The sequence below is a fragment of the Apus apus genome, chromosome 2 (genome assembly GCF_020740795.1).
Source record: "Apus apus isolate bApuApu2 chromosome 2, bApuApu2.pri.cur, whole genome shotgun sequence".
Lineage (NCBI taxonomy): Eukaryota > Metazoa > Chordata > Aves > Apodiformes > Apodidae > Apus > Apus apus.
The window spans coordinates 92,178,608-92,197,463 of record NC_067283.1 but is presented as its reverse complement, the minus strand read 5'-3'; positions in this window follow the sequence as shown (position 1 = coordinate 92,197,463).

Genomic DNA, 18,856 nt, shown 5'->3' with positions numbered 1-18,856 from the left:
AGAAAGAGATTAGACTTGTTCCTTGAAAATATGGTAGAAGAACATAACATCATTATTCAAACCTTTGAACAGCGTAGGGGTGGCCTGGATTCTTCAGCTTAAAGCTGTTCAGACCAAGACGTTCTGCTCTTTAGAGGGTACCTGAATAACCAGACTGCCATCATCGCCTTGGGTGAAAACTGTTCCTCTATATGGCAAAATCTTCACCCTTCACAGAGTTTGAAGAGTGAGAAAGTGAGAGCAGGTTCTGTAACCTGGCATTTATGTAGGATATTTTGAAATATTGCTTGCCAGTCTTTGCTTCCAGGATTGTTTGAGCATTCTACCCAATGGCCATATAATATAAGAACATTGCTATAAAGACATTTTATAGTACTAGAAGTTTTGGAAGAATTACAGACTGAGAATTGTAAAAATATGTTTCATGTAAGGAGGCATGATCTGACTTTTGAATGAAAAGTGATTTTGATCAAAAAGAAGATTCTGAAAAAGTGAAAGAAAAATAATCTGAGAGTTTAGGAGTTCATACCTAGAGGACACAAATGTTTCTTATACAGTAAGCATTCGAAGTTGATTAGGGAGGGGACATTTTGACTTTTGTGTCATGTTTTTAAAAATGCACCAAAAAAAGTTTGCATATAAAATTGCATCTGAGAGAGGAGGCTAGTGTATTCATTAATCAACCTGATTTGATCTTAGTATTTGATACATTTTTTAAAATTACAAAAGCTTAGCTAAGTATAACAAGTTTCCTTGTTCTGTATTGTCACAATCCGGTATTCAGATAAGTGGCAATTTTTTACGATCTTGCCAGGACAAAACAAAGACAACACAACATCGGATGCACAAAGAGGCCCTGGGGCTGGCGTGCGGTCTTAGGAGAGATGGGGCAGAACCCCCTTGCTTTCTAGCCCTCCTCACCGCAGTGGGAGGCTGGGGCGGCTGGATTCTGCCTTCCCTCTCCTGGGATGAGCCGCACGGCAGCTGCACCTTTTGTTGCCCGGCAGGACCTGAGAAGAAGTTTAAAGGTGATCCCAAATGGTGAAATTAAGATGCAAATGAGGTCAGGTGTCACACACACAACAAACATTTATTACAGTAACACAACAAAGTCACTAGAGCGGATAGGACAGGGAGGAGAACAGAGACAGAAAAGAAAGGAGAAAGCAGAGATACAGAGGACAGCAAGCGAGAGCATAATTGCCACCACGGTCCAGCTATGTCGTTGGTGGGGAAGTGGTTCCTGGTGGGGAAGTGCTTCACATGCACCCATAGTGTCCCAGATTTTTATACAGTTCTTGCCCACTGCACCCCCACTTTTCTTCCTGAATAAGTGAGAAAATCCTTCTGAGATAGCAGGGGGCAGGTATGATGCCAGGGGCTATGTAGTCTTTGGCTAATTGCTGAGATCAGCCATTACAAAAGAGGAGGTTGAGACAACTGGCACCACAGGATGAGTTTGTTGCAGTGGAGTTTTGGTCCTAGGAAGTGGTTTGAGACCAGCACTCTGTCTTGTCTTGCTAAATTGGTGGTTTTCATGAGATATCAGGGCCAGGTTATCACTGGATATTCTGCTCCCAGCGCCAGCTGTAGAACTCCTTTGTCTCCGATCTCAGCATATCCCGCACTAAACTCCCCAGTTCTCGGGTACTCGTCGCAGGAGGGGAAGTAAAATGGTTGGGTGGGTTGCTGAGACATCTCTTTAGTCCATCAGCCAGTGTTGTTCAACTCTCAGATGCCACAAGACAGACGACAGATATCCTGAATGCCACATATATCAAAACAGTTTAATAACTACCATATTCTGTGTTTTCTGTCAACAACTATGCATTAATGCAGATTTGTCTTTAAATGAATTTGGATTGATTCAGAACTTGCCTTAGATTTTCCTAGAAATTTGGTCACACTCACAAAAGCTGTGCGGGGAATGCAGCAGTTTTTTTGAAGGCTGGTAAAAACACTTCGGCTTCTTTTTGTACCCTAGCGTTTAACTGTTAGTGGCTTACTGAATGTTTTAACAAATTGCTGATACTTTGACAATGTTTTTCTTTTAGCATGGAAAATTGAGATATTCAGTTTGCAAATTGCTTTTCATTTTCTCATTTACATAGGAAGTGCAGTCTGCAATTTCTTTAACAATGTTGGATCCTTCTGCCTGTTATAAAAACATTTATTTTCTGGAAGATATTTAGGGGGGGGGGGGGGGGGGGGGTTGCTTTGTTTTGGTTTTTGTTTGGTTTGTTGTTTTTTTTTTTTTTTTTTTTAAATGCTGAAGACTATTTCTAGATCTTAGTTATGACCTACAGGACTTGCGGTTTCTTTGACATGAAGTTTATTTTTCTAAACCCACAGCTTGATATTCTAGCACTTAATTTCAGAATGCAGCTTAAATCACAGAAGCCATAATATGTCAAATGATCCCACACTTGCAGGGGGAAAACAGTAAGTAATGAAAAAGCTATGATTGCTTTTCTGTCCCTCCAAATGACAGTTATCACCTCAGTGACCTGCTCCGGGCGGACCCATCTAAACATGACACACTAAGGGATAACGTCATCTAACAGGGTAGTTACAAAAATCAATACAAAACCCATTTCAAAGATACTCTGTGTAAGAATCCTGGTGTAACGTTCATTTATTGAATAGGCCTGAGGAAAAAAAAAAAACAAACAACAACTTTTCTGATATATATGCTTTACCTCCTAAGCAAAGGAATTCTGTAGGTAAGCAATAATTGTATTTTTCAATCTATTATTTCATCTTGCCAAAGCTCAGCCTAGAATCTAATATGTGGATGATGGCTATAACTCAATTATGAAGCCTAAGCAGAGCTCTGTAATGCATCTGTAATGCAAAAAGGAGCATAACAAGACAATTGACTCTACTTCTTTTAGTTGAGGGGTAGCTGTCTGTGATTGTGCAGGGATGAACAAAAACAGGGAAGGATTCTGCAGTTTTGTATTTTTCTTTTGTGAGGATTAGGGATGTTCCGTAGTTATCTTCACTCATGAATATAGAAGATATGGCTATGTTATTGAAAGAAATGCTGGCTCACAACTGACAGAAAATAGTTCTCTATTGTTTACTTTCTTAAATGGCAATAATACTGACAGCTGGAGTAATTTTATCCAGTCATATCCCATATTCAGGGGATGCATTATGATTGGTTAAAAAGTCATTTAAGAAAAACTAATATTTCTTTTCCTTATGTTTATCAAACTCTTCACATCTGTATGAGCTTTATTTTTCTCAGGAGGAAAATAATAAATATAATTGAGACCTTACTTTTGATTACAAAATGATGAAGTATAGCTTGATAGTTTTTAAAAATGCCATGAGGATGACAATGCTGGATATTACTGTTTTGATTATTTTATATTTAGTAAAATAACTTGTTTTCATAAATATCAGAGCTTTTTTATGTTGGCTGTTATTGCCACTTAATCACTGTAAGGATTAATATTTTTTTTATTCAAATTACTCCTGTAGTATTTTGTGGAACCATACGGGATCTTACCTATCTTCACATCCAACACAGTTCCGGCAATTCCACATTCATGTTGAGAGGTGTTTGATCACTGAAATTGTCTCACTGAAACCATCTTGCAGACTTTGAAACAGAAATGCAAGGAGACGATTAAAAGAGGAATAAGGAGAAGAATAAAGAAAATATTGTGAGAATTTCCAGGACCACTAAGAAAAGTGTGATGAAAATCTATGCCTGGTAAACAGAGGTAATAAACAGGGGTAATAAACAACTCTGTTAGATCACCTCTACTTTCCATTTCTTGCTGTAGATCAGCTACTATTTCACATACAGAATAGAACTTGGCAACTGAAATAAAATTTACTGAAGGAGATTTTCCTGTGAAATTTTCCAGTATTCTTTTACTGAGTAAACCATACGTCAGTTTTGTCCTGTGTTTCCTCCAAGGACATGAACTGCTTGGATAATTTGTGTGCCTTTGGTCTTTGTTTTCAATTCAGTCTGAGAAGACCTGAAAAAAGTAGCTCTTGGAAACAGTATCCCATCCAAAGTAATCCAAGTATAGAAAAGAGAAGATCTGCAACAGTCTGTGAATATGTCATTCAAATGCCAAGCAGAAAAATACTGGTTTGCTTCTTTGTAGCATACTTCATTTTTTGGCACAAAGGACATTCTTGAAGCAATTTTTAAAAGAAATTAGTAGGTTTTTGTTATTAATCTAGTCCTTGTTCAAGTTACGTCAGGTAAGACCAGAGACCAGATATAACTGGCAGGGTAGAGCTAATATTGCAACATCTGAATATGCATCTCATTAACAGGTGCTAATGAGAGGCAGGAGACCATCTTATTTGGGAACATGATTAATATCTGAATTTTCTTTAAAAAAAAGAAAAAATTGGGAGAAAGGAGAAAATCCACTAGCAATGATCATTGACTAGGAAATAGTAGCTAATGTTGCCCCTTATCTTAATGGTTGCTGAATGAAGCTCTGTTTCCTATGTTGCTCAGTTACAGATGTTGATATTAACTTTTTTCTTCTTTAGAAACAGTCATTGCTTGCTTTCATCTCCTAATTTATTTTCCTAAGTAGTGTATAACTGCCAGGAAAATCTAGAACCTACCTAAGAGATTTCAGCCATCATCCTCAAAATCCTTTCTAACTAGGGTTCTAGTTCTTTCTCTGCAAGTTAACAGATGCTTTGGTTTTAGGACACATACAGCACAGCTCCAGAAGGCACCAGCAGCCTTAGTTGTCGGCTGAAATGGGCTCTTTGGCCACGTGCAGGATGGGGAAAGGTCCTGGGAAGGGTGGGCAGGGGCAGTCAGGGCTGGTAGCACTGCAGGGCACCGATACTGTATGTGGGAAGTGAGATCTTTCCAGGTTGCTCAGCATTTTTCATGGATGCTCTCCTAAGGGTGGATATCATCTGGAAACATCATAGGATGGGACATTTATGGGACAATTACTTTGCTTTACAACAGTTAGATACCTGTATTAGAACACGGATGGCACATCTGGTTTTAAAGATGCCTTTAACTGGGACATAAATCTTCTCTTCAAGCAATTAAAACTAGGATTTTGGTTTCACAACACAAATAAATATAAGGACCATGGCAGTGTGCTTTTTGAAATGTCTTAAACTACAAATACCCAGCTGGAAATGGTGTTTGGAAAAGCTGTTACACTCTGTACCAAACTGTGAGCTCAAGAGAAGAGTCATTATTGTGAAAGTGCAGTTAATGAGAAATTGGTGACAGTCCCTTCTAGTTGGTACCTCAAAACCCCTTGGCAGAACAGGGGTTTGCAGCCGTGAAACAGCCCAGTAAGCAAAAGAGAAAGAGCCTGCATGACCAAGTGTCAGCCAAGGACAAAGAAACACTTCAGCAGCTGTTCTTGTGATGTGTCAGTGTGTCCTTTGAGAAGAGTAAACAGCTTTAGAGGGATAAGCAGGGACAGTATCAGATGTTGCTTAAGCCAAGGAGTGTTGCTTTAGAGAAACCCCTCTGTAGCCCTGCTGCAATGCTGTGAAAGAGAAGCTGCTTGTCATGTGGAAAACTGCCTTGTGCAACCTGCATGTCTTGGATCTCTGCCACCATAGCTGTAAACAGAAGTCCTAACTGAAATTTGAAGATATGCACTGATGACTAGAGGCACATGCTGCGTAACGGAGCTACTTTAATTCTTTGGGATAACACCAGAAGTAGAGTAGTCTATACAGTCTTGATTTTGAGGTGGATATTGTTTAATTAAAGTGACACATCAGAGCTGAAGAAGAACTGTGTTGGTTTCACCTGTGAATTGCTTTATGACATCTAAGTGCTCTTGGAGCACCTTAATGAAGTCAGAGGGGAGGCATGATAGAGTTCAGATTTTGAAAATATGAGCAAATTTTATTTGCCAGGATGGCTTCATTTGTTTACACAAAGATTTGGGGGAAGATTTGGGAGAAAAATGTCCTTTTTAGAAAAAAAATTTCTCTAACACTTTACCAAAGAGAGTCTCCATTTCTCCAGAAATGCTGTCAGATGCTACAACTGCTAGCTTACTGCAGAGCATAAGGTTTCAAGAGGAGCAATTGCAATTACATGACTGAAGCACTGGGACTTGGGAATGCCACCAACACAGAAATCTGCATGTCCAAGAGATCAAATTGCAGCACTATTAAAACTCCTTTTCTGTTCTTATTAAATAGTAGTGCTGATCCTTGCATCCTTGGATGTTATTCTATAGCTCGATCTCAATATTAAATTGTTGTCTTATTTTGGCATTATATTGTTGCCTTTGATCAGAGTGTGAGGAGGATGCCAGATAGGCTGGAGCTTTTGCAGGTTTTTTTTAATAAGCCCTTTGATTTTGATATATGAGTATTAGAGTGTTTGCATCGTAAGCTGCATTGTAAAAACCCAGAGAATATAGGAAATCTGACAAATAAGAAGGTGCTCCTCATTCTCATCTTTTCGTAAAGATGGTATGTACTGAATTCTTCCTCCTGAGCTGAGCACTCTGTCATCTATCTTCCTGTATGTTTTCTTTCTTTCCTCTTATTTACTGTCTAAATCTACTCATGTATGCACAAAGACATTCTGACCCTCAAGAAAATTTTTAATAGCTTCAGTCATACCCTGAAAAGTGCTGCAGAAATCCTAAGCATCACATTTATACTATTTTCTTTATCACATTAATACTCTTTTCAAAACTAGAACCACATGATTTTCACAGGACTGGCCAGCTCTGCATGACAACAGTGAAGCTAGTGCAACTTCCTAGAAGGTATGGCAAGACATTGGCAATACATGTCCTATAAAACAAAGGGAATAAGTAACTGCAGTACACCTGGAAAGCCCAGGCTGTCCTTAAGCAGAAGGAGCCAATCAACCCATAGAAATAACCAGTTGCAATGAGACACAGGTAGGTTATTGGTGGTCTCTACCTCAACATTTCTGGTAGTGGAACTTCATAACATTTTTCAAGTATTACGATGAGCATCTTGCTCATATTTATAAAGCAGATCTAGGGATTCATTGATATTATAATAGAGTGCACTTTTGCCCTTATTAGTTTAAAAGGAGGTGATAGTTTACAAATAAGGTACGTAACCTCATTAGATAAATCAAAAAGCATTTTTCCATTGTAGTTTTAGCTGCTTTTTAGTACCATCACAGATATTTGCATTTTTGAAAGGTAAAACTGGGGCCAGATCAGCCATGATTGGGTTGGGCAGGAGAGGTGAAAGAGGGCTATGCAGTTGAATGGCAGGTCAGTGTCATGTGAACTGAAGCATGCAAACTGCATTAGTCCATGGTAATCGGGGGGAAGATATTCAACTCCCTTTGTTTTCTCTCCTCAGCCAGTAAATCCCTGCTTGAAAACTGTCAGACAGATTTTTTTTTAACTCTATAGGTATTTTATTGCATTTGTGATTTTTGATCTAACCAGAGAGACATGCAGAATATTACAGTCATTGGTGTACTACCAGTGTAGCTGTGTCTGGGTAACACAGTGCCTTCATGTTGCACACCAGTATTTTAGAGTAGCCTTTTCAGAAATCAGTCAGCCAAGGCAGATCAGGTCACAGTGTTAACTATACAGTATCTTGAGGGAAACTCAATCAAACCAAACCAAACTTTTTATAAGGCATCACACACATTCTGTATTAGCATCATATGGATTATTTATGAAAATGCTGTTGCTTGTCTGACAAGCTAGGTGACATTACCTCTGGAGGATGAGCATCACCATGGCAAAACAGACATGTCACCATTAGACATTAGTCTACTGTAACTAATTTATAAGGCTGTCCTGTAATTTGTTTTGATCAGGCAGCCTGAATCTAGTTGAAGGGGATGAAAGGGAGGAGGCAGTGCAGGGAAAGAGAAGAGAGAAAGAAAATTCAATATTACTATTAACTAGAGAATTCAAAGCTGTAAAAAAAAAAAAAAAAAAAAGTCAGGAAAAGTATAGCTTTTTTTCTTTTCTCCTTCATAACTTCTGTCTTTACACAGTGACATAAGTCAGAACCTCTACTAGAAGGTTTTTCTTTTGTTTGTGAAATTTTTTCCCAGAATAATTCTAACTAGATTTCCTAAGCTTTTAATTTTTTCAAGATGCTATATGATATTAATCCTCCTGCTTGCAGTTGTTTTTGAAACAAAGTATGGATATACTCTAAAAGTGCCTTTGTGAGAATGGCACCAAAGTTAATCATGTTACAGTAAATGTTATATAAATTTTGTCTGTTAGGATGAAAAAGGGACTGTTTCAAACTGTGAGGCTCACAAGCCAAAGCAAACCTGCAAGAATCAAGCTTTGAGCTGTCTCCCTTCTGACTTATCATATTCTGCAGTAGAATATCACAACTTAAATCATCTTTTCTAGTGCTAACTGATAAATAAAATTAAATAAGGAAGACAAAATTGATAGGTTATGGATGAATATGAAAAGCAAGCATTTATTCAGCTATAGTTGATAACTGCTAAAATCAGCTGGAAAGGAGTAATAATTATACAATAATATCTCTGACCATAAATTACCTTGAGAGGGGTCCATATTAGCACATCTCCTGCTTGTGATTGTGCTGCTATAAACAGCATTATTGTGGGCTGAGGTCTGCATGGCTCCACCCCATCACTCAGTTTCAAAGGAAGATTTTCTCTAACAAAACTGCAGATTACTATTCTAAACCAAAAGGTATTATTTTCAGAGTCAATATTTTGAGTATGTTATGTAGTGAGTATGGTTAGGAATAACAGATGGAAAAATAAGTTCACTCCTTTGGGAGTTTTGGGAGATTTCTCCCTCTTCCTGTGAGCAGAGGTATCACCTTTAACATTTTTGTTTTAAAGAAGCCTGATAAAGTTTACCTCCCTCTCCCCAGCCTTTACTGGACATTGTACAAATATAAATGAAAAACTTCTGTCAACATCTAATCTAAATAGAAAAATGATGTAGCACCTCACAGGGATGAAAAATGGAGGATAAATGAAGTATTAGGAACAATGACTGATTGTCTGAATGAGACTCACTTTTTCCTTGTATTGTGGTTGCTCTGATGAACTCAGGATGAAAGCAGGACAAATAGATGGGCATAATTTCTCTGATGGTAATGTGAGGTTTTTATCTATAATCACATGATTTATTTTCCTTTGTTTACCTGATAGTGTCTCAGTTCTGTGCTTTGGTCTCTCGCTTCTAAAAACATTCCTGGCAGTGTCTCAGTTCTTCAAAATCTTGGTAGGCACATTTGAAAGCAAAAGAAAGGGACTGAAGAGCAGGAAGGATGTTCCTGCTACTGACATTTTCTCTTCATTAGCAGTTCAAGCAGTTATGAAAAGTATTTGCTCTATTTTAATAGTCCTATAAAATACCACCAACTACTAGGACTGTAAAGCAAATCCTTTCCATCATAATAACTAAGCATAATTTTATTTGTTTGAGCAAACTAGTTTTCATGCCAAGTTGTTTCCTGATTTTGGTATGTCCAGTTTGTCTCAGTCCCCCACAAATTTTCCCAAATACAATATTTTTCAGTCCTCCCAGTAAACAGTTGGCATAATTGGGAATGACCCAGTATTTTATCCTATACTTTTCTCTGATAAGAAATATATTCAAACTTTACAGCAGCATGGTAGGGCCCCTTCAGCCCCTTCACTTTGAGGCTACTTGCAGCACATTTTTAATTGCATATCACTCATATTCTTAAAAAAGACCAGCAATACCGCCTGTACAGTTACCATCACTTAAGGCTCCTCTGTAATATCAATTGCATTTCATAGTAATTACAAATTAATTAATATTTCCATTCAGTCCTGTACAGTCAGCATTTTTTGAATATCTACTAGAAAAATATTACAAAAGCCAGGTGGCAGTTTTTCTTAGCTCAATTACTGACCAAATTCAGTAATGTTGCTTTGTATTGCAAAAAGTAATGTTTCTCTGAGATGGCTATTGCCCACAGTGATTCCAAAATCTGAATTTAAAGTTACAATATATCGTTGATGAATATATTTGCTTTCTAAAGAATATGATTGTATTGCATTCTAAAGTTACCTTTTCACTGGACAGAATGCAAATGGTAGCAGCGACAATATACCCTATATTAACACACTTCTGGTTTAGTATCTTTCTTGCATTTCCTCATATACTGAGCTTTCATTTTTGCAGCTTGTAAAACTTAAAACAAAAAAACTGAAGACCAAAAAAATCCTTAAGTAAAGCTTTTACTTAATGGAAATGCACTTTTAATGTAAGCCTCCTCATGCAAAATTCTAACTCTCTGCATGTTGTCTGACATAAAACGAGGCCATACACAGAATAGCATATATACACACATGCACACAGTGCTCTTTTTAATCTTTGTACCCCAAATTTAAGAAAAGTAAAGGTATGCCTACACTATGCACTACAGTGAGGAAAAGTAAATTAGTTTTCGTGGAGCTCCATGCTCTTGCAGCAAGGTTGATTTCCATCAATAGGTGAACTAGTTTGTTTAAAATAAGTCCAGGTATTACTGCAGTTTGAAGTGCATTTATAATATTAGACATACAGTAATAAATTTTTTTAATTATTTTCCTTTCTCTCATAGCAAGATCCACTATTGCTTTTGTGCCAACTTTTACAGTAAATTTAAATAAAAATTTAAGCTGCTTATGCTGTATGAGTTGTGTTCATCATGTTTTAAGTCCCTACTAAAATTTCTGTTTTATTCAACAATCACATTGTAAGGCATTTATGTAAAGGTGCTGGGGGTCACAGCAAGGTTGAAGAATGCAAGCAATATGTTCAGAAAAGCTTTTTAATGCATTTTAATAAAGCCATTTGTAGCTCATTGTTATTATCTTTTTGAGCAAGACATTACAGAGCTGTTTATGGAAAATCTCTTTAGCTTGAGGTGTTCATAATGCAAGAAGTATTATATATGTTTAGCAGCAGTATGACATGAAAACATTGCTTTATTTGTGGTACTATTTAATATAAGACACTATCAGAAGAATTCCTTACACATAGAAGAGCTAATATATTTGTCTTTAATTTAAGGCCCTTTCCTAAAATTCCCAATATAACATTTCTGGCAAAAAGATCAGTGATTAAAGTGTTTTCACTAATGATCTTTGTCATTAAAGATCATCATTAAAGATAATCTTTAAGGTCCCTTCCAAACCAAACCATTCTGTGATTACTTTTTGATCTTTTCTTACACAAAATGCAGGTTTATGACAAGAAAATGGAAAATAATGTTGGTTTTAGATGTGTGTCTCACAAAGCATCTGAGATTTGAGTCTGCTTAATGCAGATATTCTGAAAAATGGTTTACCCTGTTAGAGGGGCATGAGAACTTTCCTCTCTGCCAGGTGCAGGTATGTAAGCAGGCATCATCAAAACTTTCATTATAATGACAGGGTGGAAGTGTGCTTTATATCCTTACAGGTAAAATGGTGCAATTGGCTTAGTGCTTATGAAGCTGTTACCAGTTTCATGGTTTTTACTTCATCCAGTAAAGCAGCATTAGGCCTTCTGGGCAGTTTATTCTTCTTTCTGTTAAGATTCTCTCAAGTGAGAAAAAAATAAATTAAAAAGTTTACATCACATCCTTAATGTAGATATTTTTTTTGTAGTTCAGCATCTTCTAGGTTTTGAAATTCTACTGAGCCTCTAGATGACAATGGTTGGAGTTTTCCAGTCTTCAGAGGTGTATTTCTCAAACCAGTGCTAGGAAAATAAGGAGATTAGAAAAAAAATCAGGAGCATGAGGCATCTCAGTGACTAAGGAACAAAATAAAGAAAACAAAATGAAAGACTAGATTGTTGTACATTGATGTAATTTTACTATTGTTGCTTGTGGGACCTCAGAGGAAATACTTGAGGTTGAGCTCTTCCTCTGCATGCTCCCCCATTTACTGTGGGAAAGGAACCCAGACCAAAAAAACATAAAGGGTGTAAATATACTTCATAAACAAATTTTTTATCTGTAGAATTTCTGCCATGATTGAATGGCAATCACAAAATGGAGTAATTAGAAGTTGAGTCTCTTCTCTTCTTGGACAAATCAATTTCTGGAGAAAAAAACCCCCTCACATTTTGGGCATCCTTCCCTTCACTCACTCTTCTGTTCATTGGTCCTGAAAAAGCACAGAACTTGCAGCACAGAAACTATGACTGACCAAGGATGCAAAACATATTCCTCCATTTGCTCCACTTTCTCCAGCTGAAAATTTTAGGCAAAATATTTCCTGACCTCAAGAGACTGCTTTTAGGTAGTATCCCATAGAACAATGTCAGGGAGGTTTGGTTTTTTTAAAGTGTTTGAGAAAAATGGTAACAAAATACTATTATTTATTAATCGAATAACCAATTACTTATTCATCAAAGGATGTGAACCCAGAGCTTCTGCTACCTACATCACCTCTTGTCTATTTTATATACTGGTATTTGTATTTAAGTAAATGAATAATACTGGTTTGTTTAGAAGATGAAAAAATATCTCATTGCAAAAAAGTAACAAAATTATAATATTCACTGTAGACATTATCCAGAATTAAAAACTGAATTAGATGCAAACTATAATAGAATTTATATAATTGACAATATTGAAAATCATATATAAGATGAATGTCAAAATAAACTTTTTTTTTTTTTTTGTGAACAATAATGCTTTTACACTTCATTTTTTTTCATTTACACTTCATTTTTTTTCTGAAATAGATTCCCTGGTGTCAAAAAAACCAGTTCAGCTCCGAGTACAATTTTCTCTTTACCAATGACATTAATTTAGATGTTTGTCTTTATCTGGACATCTCTTTTCACAGAATTTGGAGGAATTTAAACTTTGAGATTTTAGCCTCTGAGCTGAATTTGACTGAAGTTGGACAATTGGTTCAAAAGTTATTGTGGAGGGAGGGACAATTTTGCCAGATATACAAACAGGCAAAGCAGTCACACAGACTTATTTCTAAGACATAAGATGAAAAATATTGACTGGTTATTGAGTTGTTGGTTTTTGTCATGTAAAAAGTTATTATTGGTATTATAAAAAATGAGGTTTTCCCACTTGCTATGCTACAGTAAATTTCACTGTATACCACTGGGTTGATTATTTTTCCTCTGCTACTGCTTCAATGGTACTGTCAAACAAAGCTTCCTTCAGTGAACCAAAAGTTTCATATACTTCATGCTACACAAAGTACATATGTATTTTAACAAATACTTTTCCCAAGTCTATCTGAAATGGCCATTGAATTTGGACCAAACGTTCAGAAACACATAGGCTGAAGATTCATAGGCTTGGGAGGGACTGCTTAGGATTTCAAACCCACTTAGGCCACCAGAGTTGTCTAGTACATTAAAAAGCTGTCAAGAGATTAACTATCTGTTTCTGAAGAGTTTCTAGAAAGACTGCTTCCTATATGAAACACAAGTAGATGGAGTTGTGCACTTTGCTTTACCTTACCCTCAGCCCTGGTTAATTTTTAATACTTCAAAAATGGGTGAACACCAGACTTCCTTTTCCTTGTAGTTTTCCTTTCCCATTAATGGGGAGGGGGGAAAATGCATTACAGGCTCCCACAGTGAAGTAAATAACGTACTATGTTATGTTGTACACGTTGAGCAAGGTCATCCTGCACATATAGTAGGCAGTGTGTTTTTTCTTTTTGACTAGATGACAATGATGTTTCACCTGTTGCTCTCATTCGTTACTTTGGCACTTTTATCTCTTATAACTCTGAAAGGGAGAGGTTGCAAGCAGGTCTTAGAGATTTAACAGCTGATGGTCCTTAACCATAAATGTGTGGAAGCTAAACATTTGAGAACAGAAAACTCTGGGAAGACCTCATAGTGGCCTTCCAGTAGCTGAAGGGCACCTCTATAGGAAAGCTGGAGAGGGACTTTCTACAAGGGTGTTTAGTGATAGGACAAGGAAGAGGGTAAATTTAGATTAGAACTATTACTAGGAAGAAATTCTTCATTCTGAGGGTGATGAGACACTGGAACAGGCTGATCAGTGAGGCTGTGGATGCCCCTTCCCTGAAAGTGTTCAGTACTAGCTTGGATGGGGCTTTGACCAACCTGATTAGTGGAAGATGTCCCTTGCCTTAGCAGGCAGGTTGGATCTTTAAGGTCCCTTCCAATCCAAACCATTTTATGATTCTATGATTTGGGAGTTCACAAACAAGCTTGTGTTCTTAATGGAAAGATGAACAAGTGCTGTTCCTCCTAGACATCATGGATCAAACTGAAGGATGTTGCAGATAACTCTCAAGACCATTCATTTTCTGAGTTTTGGAACAGTGCAACACAGGAACTACCACAACTGATCCAAAAACATACCTACCTACTTAATATGTTCTGTGGTCTGGCATGCCCAGCTCCATAAATTTTTCAGAATAATATTCAAACCCATCAGATTTGTTTATCAATGAGTGAACAATTTAAAATGTCCAGAAGAGAAATACCCACACTAAGCAAAATGGCTGAACAGTTGGGGCCTTTTTTGTGTGTGTGTGAGAGTAGAGGTTTAAACTGTTTTATCACTATACTTTTATTTTAATAAATGGGTTTTTATCTTGTGAAACTTCTGACACAGGGGGGCATTTCATCAGTTAATGATTTTGTATGGACACAATACTTCGTCTTCAAATTTGTCATACTTAATATTATCTTCAGGTAATAATTTAATAATCATTTAACATCTCCTTAATATTTTATTACGAAAAAGGGTTGCACAGAGGTACCCTGTATGTCTTTTAAATTATTTATTCTTTTCTCCCATTTTATTAATTTTCCCTGTTAATTAAATAGTTTCAGTCATCTCATTCACTTTTCCTACTGACTTCTTGCAGAAATGACCATATTTCTATTGATTTACATTGATTCTTTGTGTAACTCCTTATTTTCAGTGATCCACTCTCTTGGAGCTCCATATTGTCCTGCTGTACAAGTTCCTTTCCCTTTCAGCAGATGCAAACATTTGTCCATGCAATCAGGATGACACACTGCTATGCACACAAAATTCACATCTGCACAGCTCTCAGAGCCATCAGTTTTTGCAAAGACAAATAAAAACCTATTCCAACATGGAATTACTATTATGCACATACCACCATTGGTACATGTCAATTACATGTAGATCTATATATACATTTCATTTTCCTTGCCAACAGTTGGAAGCAATTGTATTTCTCTTTGTACTTTTGCATATGTCTTCAATGTAGAAATAGAAAGCCTGGGATTTTATGATAATCTCTGCTTCCAGCTCTGCTAGTCTGACTGACCTAAGATTCAAATAGCACATATTTTGAAGGAAAACAAAGATCTGCAGCTAGCTGTGTACTGAATAGCAATAAGATCTTTCCGTATAATTATCAATCATTGCAAATACTTGTGCTGCTAAAGCAAGAGATATGTATAAGAGAATTAGAATGACATTTCAAAATTAAAGCAGAGGACAAGAAAACAGGTAAGTAGCAACATGTGAACTGAGCAAGTATGGATGGAGGGAAAGCTGCAGAATGAAGATATTAACCAGTTCTCAGTTTCGAGATAATTAGAATGCAGTAGACAAGAAGTGTTTTATCTGCTGAACTCTGCTATGCAGGCAGCTGGCCCAATAGACAGACAGAAACAAAATGTTATCTGTCTGCTATATCTCTGTTCTTTTTAGATATTGACTCAACATCAAGGAATGAAACCTATATAGTAAAGGCTTTATCACAAGTACAGACTCCTAGCAGAGAAGCTAAGGTGGCTTCCTGAAGCTTGACAGCATTTAAATTACAGACCAGAGTGTATGTTGGCGTGTTTTGGAGGTCTTCTCTAAGGGTAAATCAATAGAGCTAAGCAAGTCTAAGGTAAGACCACTGACTTTTTGAAAAACAAAGGGATGTGTTAATGGAAAAGCAGAGAGGGCATATTAAGATTAACCTTAATAATTGACTTATTTATAACTGAATTATAAAGTTGATAACTATGCATCTAATGAATGTACAGAGTTATTTCTCTTATGCTACTTCCAATTACTATCTTATTCCTATTATTTTAGCTATTACTTACATAGATTAAGATTTTCACATTGGGCCATAGCAGGGTCATTTCTTTGGCACCTTTCAGACTATTTGGAAATCTGGATAGATTAAATGATCTGGGTTTCCTTATCCTTATGTGCTCATCCTTGTTCTTGTAAAGGAGTCCAAGAGCTGTAGGAAGCAAAACTTCAGACCTGAATTCCTTGAATTCTGCTGAATGTATCAGATGAACCTGATGAGAAATCTTGAGTAGAGAAGAGGTCTTTTGGAGAATCCTTCCTATGTTTCTCCACAGGGAAAACAGACGGAAAACATTTGTTGAGTTTTCCTACTATATCTTGTATGAACATTTCTTCTACGTCTTGGTTACTTACTGGCCCTGGAGGTGCTTTGGCAAGTTTCCTGCTCCTGATGTGTTTTAAATAGGGTTTATTAATTTTATGCCTTTTGGCTGTTGTCCTTCAAGCTCTTTCTTCTCTGCCTTGGTGTTTTTAATTTTAATCTGTTTTGTTCAGTATGGTGTCCTAAGTCTCCACAAAAGTCTACTATACAGCTAATAGGATTCACATGAATTTTAGTTCTACCTCAAGAATGGATGGTCTGAATAAGATATCTTTGCTGATCCTGTGGAAAAGAAGTCAATGAAAACTGCTGTAAGAAAAGTGTAAACTTTCCTCCACTAACACTGCAGTGGAAGGAAATAATTACGGGTCAGAAACTGATGTTTCTGTGGCTCAGGACTAATGAAGGATTTAACAGCATTCTTATAATGGGAAAAAGCTGAACGAAGTTCGTCTTCGGGCTATAACAACTCTTGCTGTGTAGACCAGAACCAGTCTTGGACAATCAACACCTCTGCAACTGACATATCCAGAGTGTGGAGGGTAAGAAGCTAATCAAGAATCAAAAGGACAGGTCAAACACAATTTCACTTTTAATCATTGTTTTAGTCGATCTCATGACTTCAGATCTCTGATGCAGGATTTTGAAATTTTAGGATTGGCAACCCTGGTATTTTGCATATTTTGAATGACAAAGCCTTCTGAAAGCATTTCCTAGTTTTCCTAAGTTTTTTCTAAGACTTTCAGACTTCTACTGATGTATATACCTAGTTGACTGTATACCACAGGAAAAACTATGTCTTATCCCAGAAACAATTTAGTTGTTTTTGGGGTTTTTTTTTATGTTTCTTCCTTATTATTTTGTATTTCTGCATATGCTGAATATTTTTTAATTCTAGTAATTATGCAGTGCCAAAATAATAATTTTTGCAAGGTTTGGCAATTATTTTTTTTGTGCTCCTAATAGTAGTTAATTATTGACATGTTTTATTATTTTAAGCATAGTTAATAAAATATGTCATAAACAATTAGCATCTCGTTTTTTTCTGATACCAAAAGCCTGTTCATAGACTTTAGGAAAACACAAGGGGGAGCACAAGACAGGGCAAAAAATGTCTTTCATTGGCATATATTGTTGTGAGACAATGAAATCTGAATATTGCCTACCCTGATCCCCATTGGGATCCCTGAGTCCACAGAATGATCCTAATTGAATTTTCCCTGCCTAAATGGAGTATGCCCTGTTGTGAACCTGCTTTGAGGATGATGACAGGATGGGATGTCTCAGAGCATCACTTCTGTGAGACCCAGGGCCTTCCTTCTATTACCTCTATTATCTAAACAAATAACCTTGGACAAATCAATTTACATTAATCCAACCTAGTGGTTTAAACCTCTCTCCTTTCTTTTAAAATGTCTCAATCAAGCTTCAAGTGAAATTGCTTGAACATTTATCTCTTAAAATGTGCCTGTGTGTAACAAGAGAAATCTGTATTTTTAATTAAAAATATAGAGATCTTTTAAAAGGGTAAATTAATGCATAGGTCATAGTAAGTTGTTTCTGCTCTCTTAACATCAAGCACGGAATCCCCTAGCAATACTTGTATTTTTATTTATGCTAAAATGAGTTGGCAAAGTGAGATTAATTTTGGATTTTTTTCTGTTTTCTTCCTTTTAGTGATCACATGAAGAATTTGATATTTAAGCATCCTGTATAAAATTAAAATCTGCACCCACAGCAATGTTTATTGTAGCAATCACATGGGATTAGTTCTTTATGATGCTTCCTGTGTAAATGCACAGAATTTGCACTATTTAATGAACAATGAAATAAATATTTCAGATTTTATGTATTATCATGGTTTAAGCCCAGCTGGTAACTAAGCCCCACACAGACCCTTTCTCACTTCCCTCATGGTGGGATGGAATCAGAAGAATAAAAGCGAGACAACTTGAAGGCTGAGATAAAGACAGTGTATTAGGTAAAGCAAAAGTCAGGTACACAAACAAAACAAACCAAGGAATTAATTCACTGCTTCCGATGGGCAGGTGGATGTTCAGCCTTCCCCAGGACAGCCAGGAGCCATCACGTGTGATGGTGACTTGGGAAGACAAACACCATAACTCCAAATGTTCCCACTTTCTTCTTCCCCAGCTTTACATGCTGAGCATGATGTCATATGGCATGGAATATCCCTTTGGTCAGCTGGGGTAAGCTGTCCCAGCTGTATCCCATCCCAACTTTCTGTGCATCCCCAGCCTCCTCACTGGTGGGGTGAGAAGCAGAAAAGGCCTTGACTGTGTGTAAGCACTGCTCAGCAGTAATGAAAACAACCTTCTATTATCAACACTGTTTTCAGCACAAATCCAAACCATAGCCCCATACCAGCTACCATGAAGAAAATTAACTCTATGCCAGCCAAAAATAGGACATATGTTTATGCAGTTATGTTCTTAATGTTTCTAATTGCTTAAGTTTTTGTATTCAAGATATAACTTGACTATCATACAA